Genomic DNA, 18,911 nt, shown 5'->3' on the forward strand with positions numbered 1-18,911 from the left:
GGGGCACACGATCATCAGGCTTAAAGGAATTGGCAGAAAAAATATTCTCCTGGGCGGAAAAGAACGTTCTATCCATCACTGCTATCCATCTAAAGGGTACAGAAAACATACAGGCGGATTTTCTCAGCAGAGTAACCATAGATCTGGGGGAATGGGCCCTAAACTCAATCGTATTCGAGCAGATTACCAGGAGGTGGGGGACCCCCAAGATAGACCTGTTTGCATCAAAAAAGAACGCAAAGGTCCATCCCTTTTGCTCCCTAAACCCAAGAGACAACCCTTGGGCGACAGACGCATTTTCAGTCAGGGTGGTCTTGGGATCTAGCCTATGCCTTCCACCCTTGGCCATTAATACCCAGGGTGCTGCAGAAGATAAGATTGGACCCAGTAACAGTAATACTGGTTGTCCCGTACTGGACAAAAAGGAATTGGTTCCCAGTGTTAAAAGAACTAGCTCTGCAAGAACCCTGGATAATCCCCCCACAGGAGGACATTATCTCTCTGGGTCCAATTCTTCACCAGAATCCAGGTCTTTTCAGACTATCTGTCTGGATCCTGAACGCGAAATCCTAAAAAGCAGAGGGATATCAGAGAAAGTCATAAACACCCTTAAGTCCAGTAGAAAAGAAGTTACTTCTGCAATATATCTGAAGATATGGAAGAAATATTGTAGTTGGCTAGGCCAGACTCCTCCCGTAAACTCTTCTCCCAATATTAAAAAAGTGCTAGACTTCCTCCAACGAGGGTTAGATCTGGGCCTTAGACCAAGTACTCTCAAAGTACAGATCTCTGCTTTGGGGGCTTGTTATAATACGGACCTGGCCAGTCACAGGTGGATAAGGAGGTTCATAAAAGCTGCCTCAAGATTGAGACCTTCCCTAACCGCTAGGACGCCTCAATGGGATCTAAACCTGGTCCTAAAAAACCTCACGAATTCGCCTTTTTCTCCTTTTCTCCTACGCAGGATATATTTCTCAAACACCTATCTTTAAAAGCAGCCTTCCTAGTGGCAATCACTTCAGCCAGACGTCTGGGTGAAATCCAAGCGCTGTCCTGCAGGGAACCATACCTCACGATCTTCCCGGACAGAACTGTTTTACGTTTAGATCCAGGTTTTCTCCCAAAAGTGGTGTCGGACTTTCACAGAGACCAAGAGATCATCCTTCCATCTTTTCCCAAGGACGACCCATCACAAGATCAGTTCCAGCTCCTGGACGTCCGGGATACTATCATACAATACCTGGACTCAACAAAAGAATTTAGGAAAGATGATAACCTTGTCGTTCAGTATGGGGGTCCAAACAGGGGGGAAAAGGCATCCAAAGCCACGATCGGAAGATGGATCAGATCTACTATTATTTGCTGCTACCAGAAGTCGGGTCTAGATAGCCCCACGAATATAAAAGCTCACTCTACAAGAGCTATGGCGTCTTCATGGGCAGAAAGAGGAGGTGTCTCCCTTGACAGGATCTGTAAAGCAGCCACCTGGTCGAATATAAGTACTTTTATCAAACATTACCGGATCAATGTGTCAGCTTCTGCGGATTTAACCTTCAGTCAGAAGGTTCTACAAGCAGTTACCCACCCTGTTTAATAATCTGGTAGTTCTCATAGTAGAGCCGTCATGGTGGACGAAATGGACAGACCATAATTAGACTTACCGGTAATTCTGTTTCCTTGAGTCCACCATGACGGCCCAGATTCCCCCCCTGAGTTTTAAGGAGGGGTTGAGTATGAATTAATACAAAAAAAAAAAAAATATATATATATATATATATATATATATATATATAAAAATGTATATATTCATATACTGGCCTAGGTTAAGGCTACACCCACTTGGTTATTTGGAAAGCACTGAGGGTGAGTGTGGGTGGTGGCCTTTTAAACTCTGTGTGTTCCTGCCCCTACAGAGGTCAAGGGTCAATCTCATAGTAGAGCCGCCATGGTGGACTCAAGGAAACAGAATTACCGGTAAGTCTAATTACGGTCTTTTTGTATAACTTACCAGTAAAATCTCTTTCTCGCTCTTCATTGGGGGGGACACAGCACCCACCCAGTATTGTTGTTCGACCACAATTGCGGCAGTGCTGGTTAGAACCCCGTGGTTGGTTCCTTGGCATTGTTGGTGTTCCACTTTTTTTCGTTGGTTAACTTGCCTCTCCTACTGCTTGTACACAAACTGAATCTGTCTTCAGGCTGGAGGGGGTATAGCTGCCGTGGGGGCTAACAGCTTTATCTAGTGTCAACGCCTCCAAGAGGACATAGCTATACCACGGTTTCTGTGTCCCCCAATGAAGAGCGAGAAAGAGATTTTACTGGTAAGTTATACAAAGATCTCCTTTTCCAAAGAGCCCCATGGTCCATAAAACCAAGATCGTCTCTTTAATTTATCACCAGTCCAACACCAAGGATCGATCCTGATCATAAACATGCAAATGGTTAGTTTTAATAGACAAATACATTTATCTTAGCCAAGGCTTCCACTTCTAGTGCAAATATTATCTACTTTCTAAAGGTAACCATTCCATCATAATATTTTTGATTACTTAAAGGCCTCTGTTTTCTCAGCAAAAGTAGTTAGTACTAAAAGTACTCAGTATTCACTTCAAAATGGTTATTAACTCTTTAGCTAAGCTCCTTTTTGAGGTGTAAACATAAAACAGTAAAAACTGTCCGTCTTTTACTGTTCTGAAATGAGCCTAAATTAGACGTATTTCAGGCGCAGATGTCGGTGCAATGAGGGGCGGCAGGTCTACAATTGTCGGCATGCAGTGGGCGGGGAAGGGAACAGGTCGGCATTTTCTACAAATGTTTCAGGTGTAGAAAAGGGTCTAAATGTAAGACAGCTTGGAAGTTGACTTACATTTAGAACTGGTGCTGGAAGCCCTGAAGTTATGGAGAGGCCTGCGCCTCTTCATAACTTCAGCGGAACCACCACCAGCTTAGGGCTTTAAGACCTCCATTTAAAACGCCAGTCTTAATAAATGTGCCCCAAGATATATAACTACAGACGTGGACAAAATTGTTGGTACCCTTTGGTCAATGAAAGAAAAAGTCACAATGGTCACAGAAATAACTTTAATCTGACAAAAGTAATAATAAATTAAAATTCTATAAATGTTAACCAATGAAAGTCAGACATTGTTTTTCAACCATGCTTCAACAGAATTATGTAAAAAAATAAACTCATGAAACAGGCATGGACAAAAATGATGGTACCCCTAGAAAACACAGAACATAATGTGACCAAAGGGACATGTTAATTCAAGGTGTGTCCACTAATTAGCATCACAGGTGTCTACAACCTTGTAATCAGCCATTGGGCCTATATATATGGCTCCAGGTAATCACTGTGTTGTTTGGTGATATGGTGTGTACCACACTCGACATGGACCAGAGGAAGCAAAGGAAAGAGCTGTCTCAAGAGATCAGAAAGAAAATTATAGACAAGCATGTTAAAGGTAAAGGCTATAAGACCATCTCCAAGCAACTAGATGTTCCTGTGAGTACAGTTGCACATATTATTCATAAGTTTAAGATCCATGGGACTGTAGCCAACCTCCCTGGACGTGGCCGCAGGAGGAAAATTGATGACAAATCTAAGAGACGGATAATCCGAATGGTAACAAAAGAGCCTAGAAAGACTTCTAAAGAGATTCAAGGTGAACTTCATGCTCAAGGAACATCAGTGTCAGATCGCACCATCCGTCGTTGTTTGAGCCAAAGTGGACTACATGGGAGACGACCAAGGAGGACACCATTGTTGAAAACGAATCATAAAAAAGCAAGACTGGAATATGCCAAACTACATGTTGACAAGCCACAAAGCTTCTGGGAGAATGTCCTGTGGACAGATGAGACAAAAATCGAAGTTTTTGCCAAGGCACATCAGCTGTATGTTCACAGACGAAAAAATGAAGCATATCAAGAAAAGAACACTGTCCCTACTGTGAAACATGGAGGAGGCTCTGTTATGTTCTGGGGCTGCTTTGCTGCGTCTGGCACAGGGTGTCTTGAATCTGTGCAGGGTACAATGAAATCTCAAGACTATCAAGGAATTCTAGAGAGAAATGTACTAGCCAGTGTCAGAAAGCTTGGTCTCAGTCGCAGGTCATGGGTCTTGCAACAGGACAATGACCCAAAACACACCGCTAAAAACACCCAAGAATGGCTAAGAGGAAAAAATTGGACTATTCTAAAGTGGCCTTCTATGAGCCCTGACCTCAATCCTATTGAGCATCTTTGGAAGGAGCTGAAACATGCAGTCTGGAAAAGGCACCCTTCAAACCGGACACAACTGGAGCAGTTTGCTCATGAGGAGTGGGCCAAAATACCTGCTGAGAGGTGCAGATGTCTCATTGACAGTTACAGGAAGCGTTTGATTGCAGTGATTGCCTCAAAAGGTTGCGCAACAAAATATTAAGTTAGGGGTACCATCATTTTTGTCCATGCCTGTTTCATGAGTTTATTTTTTTACATAATTCTGTTGAAGCATGGTTGAAAAACAATGTCTGACTTTCATTGGTTAACATTTATAGAATTTTAATTTATTATTACTTTTGTCAGATTAAAGTTATTTCTGTGACCATTGTGACTTTTTCTTTCATTGACCAAAGGGTACCAACAATTTTGTCCACGTCTGTAAGACAACATGGCTGACCATCTGATCTAATCCTGATTCTGCAACACCTACAGTTAAGGAAGAGAGAACAACACCTGAGAGATGTCCCAGTCCTCTTCTTCCACAGGATAATTCAGAAGAACGTCACTATGTCCCACAGGATGATCAGGTAGATGGATATAAGGGCATCATGATGGAGGATCACAAGCCCCTCATATCACCAGGTAATAGACATGACTAAATACACACATCCTCTCATTATCTGTATGTAAGGAATGAATTCAGTCACTGGATGTGTTTCCTACAGATGATGAAGAGAGAAGAACACTGGAGAGATGTCCCAGTCCTCTTCTTCCACAGGATGGTTCAGAACATCACAATGTCCCACAGGATGATCAGGTAGATGGAGATAAGTTCTAATGAAATATTCCCTATGATCTGTAGAAGACTGTGAAGATCTTGTTTTCAGTCTTGTTTTATCCACCAGTATTAATGAGAAAGATGGAGGTGGCAGGATTACAGCTGACCATAGACATTACATGTTGTCTGGATCTTCTCACTATTTTCTGCCTGTATAGACTTTTTAGATGGCCTTCTCTGTCAACTGCTGCAGATCTTTTGTGGTTGCACAAGAGTGGCACAACAGTTTTCTGAGAGGTCATAGGCCGGGACAATGCAATACTACAAATAGTCAACCAAAGTTGTGCCCGGATTGTCAGCTTGAACATGAACATTAGGAGATAAATGCATCATTATCTTCAATGGTATTATAGTCTAGGCTGCAGTCTCCTGGTGTCTCCTAATGGCAGTACCAAGATCATACCACGGATTCTATTCTAGCACATGTAGATGCAAGTCATCCTTCTTACTTGCATAGAGTATAATATAATATTGAGGGGCGTAGCTAAAGGCTCATGTGCCCTGGTGCAAGAGTTCAGCTTTGACCCCCTTGCCTCAGTGCTTTGTGGCCAGGGGCAGGGAAGCACATAGCCTTCGTGCTGCTTGAGGTGAAAATGTAAACGGCATCCCCTGCCCCAAGCCAAATTCTTGACCTTACTCCTTCCCTCCAGCCAGAGATGTAACTTGACCTTCATGAACTTTGTATAGTACCGGTGTCTTCTTATGTGGCACAAGGGTCTTTGGTCCCCCTCAGGCTCCTAGGTCCAGTAGCGACTGCACCCCTTATAGCAGGGGTGGGGAACCTTTTTGCTGCCGAGGGCCATTTGGATATTTGTAACATTGTTCGGGGGCCATTAACAAGTCTCAACTTAAAAATTTGACAGCTATATTTGGTCAAAGACAGAACTGACTTAGGGGTAAGTTACAGAAATTGTGCTTCCATTAAAAAATTCTAGAGCGCTATACAGTCCTGTTTAAAAGGAACCTGTCACCAGGATTTTGTGTATAGAGCTGAGGACATGGGCTGCTAGATGGCCGCTAGCACATCCTCAATACCCAGTCCCCATAGCTCTGTGTGCTTTTATTGTGTGAAAAACGATTTGATACATATGCAAATTAACCTGAGATGAGTCCTGTATGTGAGAGAAGTCAGGGACAGGACTCATCTCATGTTAATTTGCATATATATATAAAATCGTTTTTTTTACACAATAAAAGCACACAGAGCTATGGGGACTGGGGATTACGGATGTGCTAGCGGCCATCTAGCAGCCCATGTCCTTAGCTCTATACACAAAATCCTGGTGACAGGTTCCCTTTAAGTTTAAGACAACTTGAAAAATTGCAAAAAATCATATTTTACATTGTTGGATCTTAACAAGGTTCCAAGTAGAGCTTCAACATGCAACAAGAAGAAATGAGAGTGAGACAAAACATTTTTTGGGCATTCAATTAATTGAAAATAACGATTAAACTAAAAAAGGCTGTTTTTCAGCTGATCAAAATTAAAGGCCAAATCTGTGCAAAGATGTGGATTCATTGTCATTTTCTGTCAGGTAGTCACACGTTGTGATGGCAAAAAACTCTCCCTTTTTGAATGTGGTCTGGTTGTTGAACTGCATAAGCAGGGTCTCTCACAGCGCGCCATCGCTGCTGAGGTGGGACGCAGTAACACAGTCATTTGGAATTTCTTAAATGATCCTGAGGGTTATGGAACAAAAAAGTCAAGTGGAAGACCCAAAAAAAATTCATCGGCACTGAGCCGGATGATCCAATTGGCTGTCCGTCAAGACACTGGACGATCCTCGACCCAAATTAAGGCCCTTACTGGTGCTGACTGCAGCCCCATAACCATCAGACGGCATCTGAGACTGAAGGGCTTCAAAAACAAAAAACGTCTTCAAAGACCTCGTCTCCTTGAACGCCACAAAACTGCTCGTTTTGGACTTTGCAAGAGAGCACCAAACATGGGACATTCAAAGGTGGAAGAAAAATTTAACCTTGATGGTCCTGATGGTTTCTAACGCTACTGGCATGACAAGCAGATCCCACCTGAGATGTTTTCTACGCTCCACAGTGGAGGAGGCGTCATAATGGTCTGGGGTGTTTTTTCCTTCAGTGGAACAATGGAGCTTCAGGAAGTGCAGGGGCGTCAAACGGCCGCTGGCTATGTCCAGATGTTGCAGAGAGCATTCCTCATGACTGAGGGCCCTCGTCTGTGTGGTAACAACTGGGTTTTCAACAGGACAACACTACAGTACACAATTCCCGCAGGACAAGGGACTTTTCCAGGAGAATAATATCACTCTTTTGGCCCATCCTGCGTGTTCTCCTGATCTAAATCCAATTGAGAACCTTTGGGGATCGATGGCAAGGGAAGTTTACAAAAATGGACAACAGTTCCAGACAGTAGATGGCCTTCGTGTGGCCGTCTTCACCACTTGGAGAAACGTTCCCACTCACCTCCTTTTTTTGGAGGTGTGGTCTTAAACTTTTGATCAGCTGAAAAACAGCCTGTTTCTTTAACCCCTTCTACCCCGCGCCAGTTTTCGCCCTTTTGCCCAGGCCATTTTTTGCAAATCTGACATGTCACTTTATGTGGTAATAACTTTGGAACACTTTTACTTATCCAAGCCATTCTGAGATTTTCTCGTGACACATTGTACTTCATGATAGTCATAAATTTGAGTCATTATATTTCACCTTTTCACCATTTTTTTGTGAATTTTTTTTTACCAAAAATGTTGAAAAATTCACAAATTTTCAAAGTTCAATGTCTCTACTTTTATAATAGATAGTGATACCTCATATGATAGTTATTTCTTTACATTCCCCATATGTCTACTTTATGTTTGGATCATTTTAAAAATGACATTTTATTTTTTGGGGACGTTAGAAGGCTTAGAAGTTTAGAAGCAAATCTCGAAATTTTTCTGAAAATTTCCAAAACCCACTTTTTAAGGACCAGTTCAGGTCTGAAGTCACTTTTGTGATTCTTGTATAATAGAAACCACCCAAAAATTACCCCATTTTAGAAACTACGCCCCTCAAGGTATTCAAAACAGATTTTTACAAACTTTGTTAACCCTTTAGGTGTGCCACAAGAATTCATGGAAAATGGAGAGGAAATTTCAGATTTGGCAGATTTTACATTTGAATCCATTTTTTCCAGTAACAAAACAAGGGTTAACAGCCAAACAAAACTCTTTTTGATAGCTTGGTATTGCACTTTTTGTGATGTAAGGTGACAAAAATGGCTTTTTTTTACATAGTTTTTATTTATTTATCTTTATGGTGTTTATCGGACAGGGTGGATCATGTGATATATTTATAGAGCCGGTCATTACGGATTCGGTGATACCTAATATGTGTGTTTTTGTTTTGTTTTTTGTTTTTTTTCTTTTCTTATAAAATAAGGGGAAAGGGGCATCTTTTATCTTTTTTTTTTTTACTTAAAAACAATTTTTTTAATTAAAACCACTTTCTTAACTTTTTTTTCTTTACTTTTTTTCCAAACTTTTACTTTTGGGGGTCTGATCCCCTCTGCAATGCATTACAATAGATCTGTATTGTAATGCATTGCCTGTTAGTGGATTTCACAGGGTCATACACTAACAGGTTGCCTAGGAGACGGGCCTGAGGCTGGATCTCCTGGGCACCCGTAGAAGGCAGGTCCCGATGCCGTGCAAGGCATCGGGCTGCCTTATCACACATGAACTGCCTACTCCCGGTGACAGCATGTGTTTCAGAGCGGCTCGCGGCGCAGGCACAGGTAAGGACTTACCTCTGCAGCGCCGGACTTGTGAGTGAAGATGGCAGATTGCATGTGTTTGTCGGCGAACACTGCGAACTGGCCATCACTGTCGGGGACTGCCAGACCCCTGCAGTGATCGGGTGCGCGCACCGCTCCAGTGCCCGCCAGATCACCATGACGTACTATTATGTCAAAATGCGGGAAGTCACGTAGTAGTACGTCATTTATGTCGGGAAGGGGTTAAATTACAAAAAACACACTTGCCATTTTGCTTGTCCTGTTAAATAATCTGTCTGTACCAAACCCCTGACATTTCACTGCATTCTTCCCAAAGTAAATTGTCAATTCCAGTGTGGAGTGTGTTTGTAGAAGTGGAGAGACATTTAATTGTGCCACTGTCTTTAAATAATAAAAAAACACACTTGCCAATTTGCTTGTACGGTGTGTACCAAACCCCTGATATTTCATTTATAAGCCTCATAATAAAATGTCTGAGAAATGGAAGAGTGCAAAACTAAATTCCCATGCCTCGTCCTCCCAGAGTCAGAATGTATGTAGTATCAGCAGTATCAGTACCTGCCAAGAGTAGTAGTAGTTGGCCACAGTTCTCCTTGGCTCCTAATATTATTGAGGACACGTAGGATGGAATTGTGGACTGCGTGGCTCAGCGTTTAGACTACCATGAGCACGAGATTCGGGGGAGGAGGGGCACCCCATGCATAGCTGTGCTTGTGGTGGTGGGAGTAGTGGCACCTGTAGCGGCAGTGGTAGTGGAACTCAAGGCAAGTATAAAGCAGGTAATCTGGAGGGGGCTAGGCAGCCCATGATGACATATCATAGTTTTCATGGTTGGGAGGTTGAGGACTATTACAATGATTGTGTGTTGGAGCTAGATCAGGGTGCTGAGAAGATGGTAACATCAGAGGAAGAGGATGGTGGCAATGGCAGCAATACAGAGTGAAGGCAACATACAGTTAGAACCTCCCAAAACCTGCTGGGGCCATATCTGCTTCTAGTATTGTCAGCTTGGGAACTGGTAATGCTGATGATACTGTGGTTGCTGGCTAATAACGTGCCAGACCTAAAACAAGCTCGGCTGCAGTTAGCTCTGTGTGGAGTGTGCAAGTATCTCCTGTCTGGCAGTTCTTCTCCATGTGCTGGAAAACAAAAGCAATGCCCTGTGCAAGATCTGCCAGATTACAATAAGCCATGGGAGTGAGAGAAGTGTCTGCCAGCTACCAGAACAAGAGATTCCTCCTTCTCTCGGTCTCCTTTGTGGCATCCATGTGCAGTACTGTGTCCAAGTCATCATCAGTTACTGCTTCTCCTGCTAAGATTATGACTCCTTCTATTCTGTCCCACCATCAGCCATCGATAATGTAATGTGTGGCCAAGAAACAACTCTGCTTGCAAAAGTTGCTGGTGGTGCAGTGTCTGCGGTATTACTTTGTGGATTCTGTTGCCTTTAGGGGGCTAATGGCATGTGCTCAGCCTCACTAGAAGTTATATACAGTAGCTGGTATTTTTTTTTTTTTAAAAAGGCCATCCCTGCTTTGTACTCTTAAGTGGCGGTGAATGTAGGCCACTCCTTGCAATTCTAGCTGTGCAGCAAGGTGCACACAATGGACACCTGGAGCAACGGTTACGGACTGGAACAGTTCATGCCTTTTTTTACAGCTCATTGGATGAATGTTTTTTGCAGTGAGGCAACACAGTAGCAAGAAGGCCAGGTCCTATAGACACCTCCATGTTTGTTCCGACACCAGGCACTTATAGGCCTCCTCCATGGATATCCTCCTGTCCCAAACAGAAGCAGGGCAGAACATCGCTCCCACTCCCCCTTCTTCCTATCATGTGAAGCGTTGCCATGCTGTTTTAGAGCTGATCTCCCTGGCTGATAGTAGCCACATAGCCAAATACTTCATCAAGCAGCAAACAACCGCGCTGGCTGTCTCCTCACCTAACTCCAACTGGGCAAGGTGGTCAGAGACAATTGCAGGAACATTGTGGCTGCTTTGTGTTTGGGAGAAATAACACCTGCTCCCTGAATGATGCATGCAATAAATCTAGAAGTGCAGCGTTTGTTAAAAAAAAGTATAGTGGCTTTTGGAAGGTACTAATAATAGTAATAATAATCATATAATATAATCGTAATCAGTTCTCACCTCTCCTGTCCTTATACTATAAGCAGTGATAAGCAGGGTGTTCTAGTGGTGATAGATAATCAGTTCTCACCTCTCCTGTGTTCTCCCCTGTCCTTATACTATATACAGTGATAAGCAGGGTGTTCTAGTGGTGATAGATAATCAGTTCTCATGTCTCCTGTCCTTATACTATATACAGTGATAAGCAGGGTGTTCTAGTGGTGATAGATAATCAGTTCTCACCTCTCCTGTGCTCTCCCCTGTCCTTATACTATATACAGTGATAAGCAGGGTGTTCTAGTGGTGATAGATAATCAGTTCTCATGTCTCCTGTCCTTATACTATATACAGTGATAAGCAGGGTGTTCTAGTGGTGATAGATAATCAGTTCTCACCTCTCCTGTGCTCTCCCCTGTCCTTATACTATATACAGTGATAAGCAGGGTGTTCTAGTGGTGATAGATAATCAGTTCTCATGTCTCCTGTCCTTATACTATATACAGTGATAAGCAGGGTGTTCTAGTGGTGATAGATAATCAGTTCTCACCTCTCCTGTGCTCTCCCCTGTCCCGTATATTAGGTACAGTATCTTAATGCCTGCAGTCATCCCAAAACTTCTAGATAGAACAGGAAGACAGCATTAAAGGGTTTGTTCAGGAATATGTAACTTTTTACATGTGCCCGCAGCCTCTACTATGGAAAGAGTCATACGTACCTGCTACCCTCAGCTCTGGTTATGTGTGCCAGCTCCTGTGTGTCCATCTTCCAGGAAATGTTGTTTGCTCCCTCGCCGGCACAGACATGGTCACCTGCTTTACTGCAGCCAATGACTGGCTTTTAGTGGTGATGTGTTTCTTGTGGATATGTTACCCCTGAATTCAGTCATTGGCTGCAGCAGAGCAGATGATTATGCCTATTCCTAGGAGGTAAATAAGCCACGGACCGAAAGAACTTTGGCTTACCGGCTTCACATCCCTGGGGCGGCCAGCAAGGACAACAGGTGCACAAACAATGTAATGTTATATACACACAATGTAATGTTACGGATGGAATATAAGGGCTACTCTCCCTGCATTGTAAACTGGTTGGAATAATGAAGCAATCAGATTGGATTTATACAAGAGACCTGCAGATATTTGGGTCAGATAACTCCTGCTGTCCGGTCATTTTTGGTCATCATTCTAATTACTGATCTTTTCAGGTCGTATAAAACCTTCCACACGACTTCTCCAACCGTCTGATGACTTCTACAATATTTCTTTCACAGCTTGTGAATCCGGGTGAAGATCTGAACAATATTAATCCTACAGAGACATATGTGAAGGGTGAGGAGCAGAGTACAGAGGACATTCCTACAGATAACCGGCCAGGTGAGTAGTGACCACTAAGTAACGCAGAGAGGTCTCTGAGATACAAATATAGAAAAATATATATATTGTGCAATGTGGAAATAATGATATTATTATTATTATTATTGATGAGTATATATGAAAGTATAAAGGAACAAACATAAATCTCACATACGGAGAGACTTGTACACAATAACAATTACTAACAATTACTACTAATAATAAAGTTACTCCCAAGACCATTTGGTAACTAAACCACATATTCCTATCCCTCTACAGTACAGTGTAGTTATTATACAGAGGTCTTCTCGTGTCTCTCCAGTCCCGGTCTTTGCTCTGGACCCTCCAGGTTTTTTCTCTCTCTCCATTCTTTAGATAATTGACAACTACACTACCTTTGATGCTAATGGCCCGTTGTCCAGATAGACAGTACTCGCTCACACTGGCTTTGAGAGGACAAGTATAGGCACTAATTACCAGGAAGTTGCTGAGAACAGGATACCAATACAACATATGGCTTACATTATTTTCCAAAAAATTGTTAAAAATCTGTATTTCTTGCACCTGCATTAAAAAATTCACCTACACGCCTTGACATGCTATCAATGGGGTTATTAACCCCTTAGTGACCACCCATATGCTTTTTTAATGCAGTCACTAAGGGGCCTTAAGATTGGCCACCACTTTTTCTGGCGCCCAGTCTAAGCGCTGCACTGGTCCCCCTTGGAGCGTTGAGTGGGGGCCCGGCTCTAACAGCCCATACTGGCAGGAGTACCGATCCGGGCTGTTTACCACTTTATATGCCACAGGCAGAGGCGCCTGCCGCATGTAAAGTGCTGACAGAGGGAGCGGACTTCCTCTGTCTCCCATCGGCACCCCGTAAATGCTGATGTGTGTGAAGGCTGGCTGGGGTCTCGTGTAGGCCCCAGACCAGGCTTAAGTAATTTCCTCTCTGGCGCAGCCTGCTGGTCAATGTCAGAATAGCACTGACATTAAAATGCATTGCACTATAGGGATAATGCATTGCATTTTAAAATCAATAAAAAAGCTGTCTGTTATAGTCCCCTTGTGGGACTATTAAGTGGTAAAAATAAAAAATGAATTTATTCAATAAAACAGAATTGCTAATTTATTCTTAGTTGCCACCGAAAAACGTAATAACAAGCGATGGATCTTGGGAAGCGGGAATGCAAAAACATTTTTTTCAGTTAAAAAAAAAAAAAAAAGGTGTTTTATTGCAAAAAAGTTGTAAAACGTAAAAAAAAACTATATGTATTTGGTATCACTATAATTGTACTGACCCAGAAAATTAGGATATTATGTTATTTATACCGAAAAATGAACGCCATAAAATTTATAATGTAAAAACGCAGTGGCAGTATTGCTGTTTTTCCTATTTCCCTCACACAGAGTACTAAAATTTGATCAGAAAGCTATGTGTACCCCAAAAATGGCGCCATTAAAAGCTACAACTTGTCCCACAAAAACAAGCTCTCATAAAGCTATATAGATGGAAAAATAAAAAAGTTATAGCTCTTGGAACACGTGGTCAGTAAGGCCCAAAACAGGCTGGTCAGTAAGAGGTTAAAGGAGTTGTCTGAGACAATGGTGTCATATCACTAGGGTGATGGGACCCCCACCTATATTGAGAACAGAGCGGGCCAAAGTGGTGGCTGGAGGACTCTGGTCTGGCCACCACCAAGTGCTCTCCCCATACAAGTGAATGGGATCGCACTGTGCATGACCGGCCACTGTTCCCATTCACTTCAATGCGCCTGACGGAAATGGCCAAGCCAATGCTGCGCATGCACATTGCACCCTCCGCCACTTTCGGGGCTCCGCTTAGGATATAGGTGCGGGTCCCAGCGGTGGGTCCCACACCTACCAGACAATAGGGGAATATCCTAGCGAACTGACCCCATTGTCTCAGATGAGATAACTCCTTTAATATAAATGCATGAAAAAAGGAAGCTGTTATGGTGTGGGCCATGCAGTTTGTTTACTTGACAGTGACGGGACTGAAATTTGGAGAGACCTCGGTGAGCACAGTGTTCTAGCTGCAGTGATGATGTTCGGGTCACAGGATTATTCTTTGGCGCTATTTGTAGTTGTGTAATCGGGAAAGGCTGCAGGATAAGGCTACGTTCAGACAACAGTGAAAAATTGCACACAGCAGTTTTTAGAATGAATGATAGTCAATGGCGCTATTCACGTGGCCATTTTTTTTTTTTTTTTTTTTTTTTTTTAAGGGGCCTTAAGATGGGCCACCACTTTTTCCGGCGCCCAGTCTAAGCGCTGCACAGGTCCGCCTTGCAGCGTTGAGTGGGCCAGTGAATAGTGTTTGTGAAAAATGGGACAAGTCCTATTTGTGGCTGTTTTCACTGCCAGATGGACCTAATTTAAACCAATGTGACCGTTTTTAATTGCCACTCTACAGGAGAGCATCCATGTAATGGCCGTTTAACCACTTCAACCCCCCTAGCTGAAACACCCTTAATAACCAGGCCACTTTTTACACTTCTGCACTACACTACTTTCACGGTTTATTGCTCGGTCATGCAACTTACCACCCAAATGAATTTTACCTCCTTTTCTTCTCACTAATAGAGCTTTCATTTGGTGGGATTTCATTGCTGCTGACATTTTTACTTTTTTTGTTATTAATCGAAATGTAACTAAATTTTTGCAAAAAAATGACATTTTTCACTTTCAAAAAAAAAAAAAAACGACAGCCATATATAAATTTTTCGCTAAATTTATTGTTCTACATGTCTTTGATAAAAAAAAAAATGTTTGGGTAAAAAAAAAAAATGGTTTGGGTAAAAGTTATAGCATTTACAAACTATGGTACAAAAATGTGAAATTCCGCATTTTGAAGCAGCTCTGACTTTCTGAGCACCTGTCATGTTTCCTGAGGTTCTACAATGTCCAGACAGTAGAAAAACCCCACAAATGACCCCATTTCGGAAAGTAGACACCCTAAGTTATTCGCTGATGGGCATAGTGAGTTCATAGAACTTTTTATTTTTTGTCACAAGTTAGCGGAAAATGATTTTTTATTTATTTTTTTGTTACAAAGTCTCATATTCCACTAACTTGTGACAAAAAATAAAAACTTCCATGAACTCACTATGCCCATCATGAAATACCTTGGGGTGTCTTCTTTCCAAAATGGGGTAGTTATACTGCCCTGGCATTTTAGGGGCCCAAATGTTTGGGAAGTAGTTTGAAATCTGTAAAAAATCTGGCTCCATTCAGAGGTCCGTATGTGTTTTGCGGATCCATGGATCGGATCCGCAAAACACATACGGCTGTCTGAATAGAGCCTTACAGAGGGGGGTGATCACCTCATATAGACTCCCTGATCACCCCCCTGTCATTGATCACCCCCCTGTTAGGCTCCATTCATTTTTTGGGCACAAGTTAGCGGAAATATATATATATATTTTTTTAGTTTTGTTTTTTCTTACAAAGTCTCATATTCCACTAACTTGTGACAAAAAATAAAATCTCACACAAACTCACCATACCCCTCACGGAATCCAAATGCGTAAAAATTTTTAGACATTTATATTCCAGACTTCTTCTCACGCTTTAGGGCCCCTAAAATGCAAGGGCAGTATAAATACCCCACATGTGACCCCCATTTCGGGAAGAAGACACCCCAAGGTATTCGCTGAGGGGCATATTGAGTCCATGAAAGATTGAACTTTTTGTCCCAAGTTAGCGGAAAGGGAGACTTTGTGAGAAAAAAACAACAAAAAATCAATTTCCGTTAACTTGTGCCCAATAAAAAAAAAAATCTTCTATGAACTCGCCATGCCCCTCATTGAATACCTTGGGGTGTCTTCTTTCCAAAATGGGGTCACATGTGGGGTATTTATACTTCCCTGGCATTTTAGGGGCCCTAAAGCGTGAGAAGTCATCTGGGATCCAAATGTCTAAAAATGCCCTCCTAAAAGGAATTTGGGCCCCTTTGCACATCTAGGCTGCAAAAAAAAAAGTGTCACACATGTGGTTTCGCCATACTCAGGAGAAGTTGGGCAATGTGTTTTGGGGTTTCTTTTTACCTATACCCATGCTGGGTGAGAGAAATATCTCTCTATAATGACAACTTTGTATAAAAAAAATGGTAAAAGTTGACTTTTAGAGAGCGATTTCTCTCACCCAGCATGGGTATATGTAAAAATACACCCCAAAACACATTGCCCTACTTCTCCTGAGTACGGCGATACCACATGTGTGACACTTTTTTGCAGCCTAGGTGGGTAAAGGAGCACAAATTCTAAAGAGCACCTTTACGATTTCACAGGGCATTTTTTACACATTTGGATTTCAAACTACTTCTCACGCATTAGGGCCCCTAAAATGCCAAAGCAGTATAACTACCCCACAAGTGACCCCATTTTGGAAAGAAGACACCCCAAGGTATTCCGTGAGGGGCATGGCGAGTTCCTAGAATTTTTTATTTTTTGTCACAAGTTAGCGGAAAATGATGATTTTTATTTTTTTCTTACAATGTCTCATATTCCACTAACTTGTGACAAAAAATAAAAACTTCCATGACCTCACTATGCCCATCATGAAATACCTTTGGGTGTCTTTTTTCCAAAATGGGGTCACTTGTGGGGTATTTATACTGCCCTGGCATTTTAGGGGCCCTAATGCGTGAGAAGTAGTTTGAAATCAAAATGTGTAAAAAAAAATGCCCTGTGAAATCCTAAAGGTGCTCTTTGGAATGTGGGCCCCTTTACCCACCTAGGCTGCAAAAAAGAGTCACACATGTGGTATCGCTGTACTCGGGAGAAGTTGGGCAATGTGTTTTGGGGTGTCATTTTACATATACCCATGCTGGGTGAGAGAAATATCTCTGTAAAAGACAACTTTTACCCAGCATGGGTATATGTAAAAATACACCTCAAAGGCACAGAAGCCCCCCGATGGGAGAGGGAGGGAGCCCCCTCTTACTGTTAACTTTTTCCATACAGCGGTCTGTACGATTATTCAAGGGGAGGCAGGCGGGGGATCGTGATCCCGCCTGCCGCACCGCCCGCAACACCCCCCCCCCTGCACCACCCACTTCCATAAAATCATAAACTGCCAATAAAAAAAAAGTCTCAAAAAAACTTTAATTGGGGCATTTTAAAGTTTGAGAGACCGCGGGGATCAGATTTGGCAGAAAGCGCAGCAAACCGCAGGTCTGAATTGACCTGCGGTTTGCTGCGATCGCCGATAGATACGAGGGGTCACCCCCTCCTGGCGTTGTGACAGGATGCCGGCTGAATGATTTCAGCTGGCATCCTGTTCGGATTAACCCCTGCAGCGCCGCAATCTCATTTTAAACTCATGACGTACCGGTACGTCATGGGTCCTTAAGGACTCTGGAAACATGCCGTACCAGTACGTCATGCGTCCCTAAGGGGTTAATCTTGCAAAGTAGTCAGATTTTTTTTTTTCATACTTAGCAATTTTTTTTTTTCTATAGAGGGTGTCTGCAGCGACTTGTGACATCTGTTCAGCAATACCTTCTGTGTGTCAGGGGCAGAGATAGGAAAACTATTATTGAAAACAATTATATTTTTTCCATAATTTATCCACATTTTTCCTATGTACGGTCCCTTATAACATTTAATATGAAGAAAGCGAGCATTAAGGGACGGGGAAGTGGCCGTGGCCCTGGGCGCATTGAAACTGTGCCTGCTGCCAGAGCACAAGAAAAACAATCATCCAAGATACCTAGCTTCATGTCCCAGTTTGCAGGGCGGCGCAGGAGACCACTCTTGAAGTATGCCCAGTGCGAGCAGGTGGTCGGTTGGATTGCAGCACATGGTGCTTCCAGTTGGTTAAGCACCACCCTGTCTTCCACCAAGTCCAGTCTCAGTAGCCAGGAGTCTGGTCCACACAATCCTCACCCTGATCCTCCTTCCTCCCACCATTTACAGTCTGGCCAAACAAGTGATCCCACACTCTGATATTCCGAGGACCTCTTTTCATCGCTATTAATTAATTTGGCCCTCTCGCCAAGCACGCTTGAAGAGGGACCTGAGATCTTGTGCCCTGATTCCCAACCTCTTGAGCATCCAGAGTCACAAGAACATGACGCTGGGGAACGACAATTAGTGTTTATTGAGGTGGATGATGATGAGACACAGTTGCCAATGACTCAACCGCAATTACTGTTTTAAGAGTTTGCGGAAGAGGATGACACACAGTTGTCAATCACTGAGGTTGTGGTTAGGTCAACAAATCAGAAGGATGATCAGAGTGAGGAAGTGGAAGAGGAGGTGCTGGACGACGAGGTTACTGACCCAACCTGGAAAGGTGGCAACAAGCCGAGCGAGGAGAGCAGTACAGAGGGGGAGGGATCTGCAGCACTGCAACAGGCTGGAAGAGGCAGTGAGGTGGCAAAAGGTAGAAGGCAGGCACCACCGAACAGGCCCACAACTGTTCTATGGAGCACCTCCTTGCGTAAATCTCCCTTGCTAAGGGGTAGCTGTTCGGCAGTATGGCGCTTTTTTGAGGAAAGTACAGATGACAAAAGAATAGTTTGCAACCTGTGCCACACCAAAATGAGCCGGGGCGTGAACACTAGCAACCTCACCAGCATGATCCACCACATGTCATCAAAGCACCCTAATAGG

The 18,911-nt window shown here is 43.0% G+C and overlaps 1 long non-coding RNA gene and 1 pseudogene across 1 annotated transcript; both read left to right on the top strand.

Moving 5' to 3' along the window:
* The window catches only part of LOC122940393, a 459,251-nt pseudogene that overhangs the window by 364,616 nt on the left and 75,724 nt on the right, over positions 1 to 18,911 (top strand).
* Positions 4,803 to 12,227, top strand: LOC122940521. The gene is made up of 3 exons (XR_006390347.1): positions 4,803 to 4,848; positions 4,932 to 5,023; positions 12,189 to 12,227. It is a non-coding gene; the product is annotated as an uncharacterized LOC122940521 (long non-coding RNA).

This window comes from Bufo gargarizans, chromosome 6 (assembly GCF_014858855.1).
Source record: "Bufo gargarizans isolate SCDJY-AF-19 chromosome 6, ASM1485885v1, whole genome shotgun sequence".
Lineage (NCBI taxonomy): Eukaryota > Metazoa > Chordata > Amphibia > Anura > Bufonidae > Bufo > Bufo gargarizans.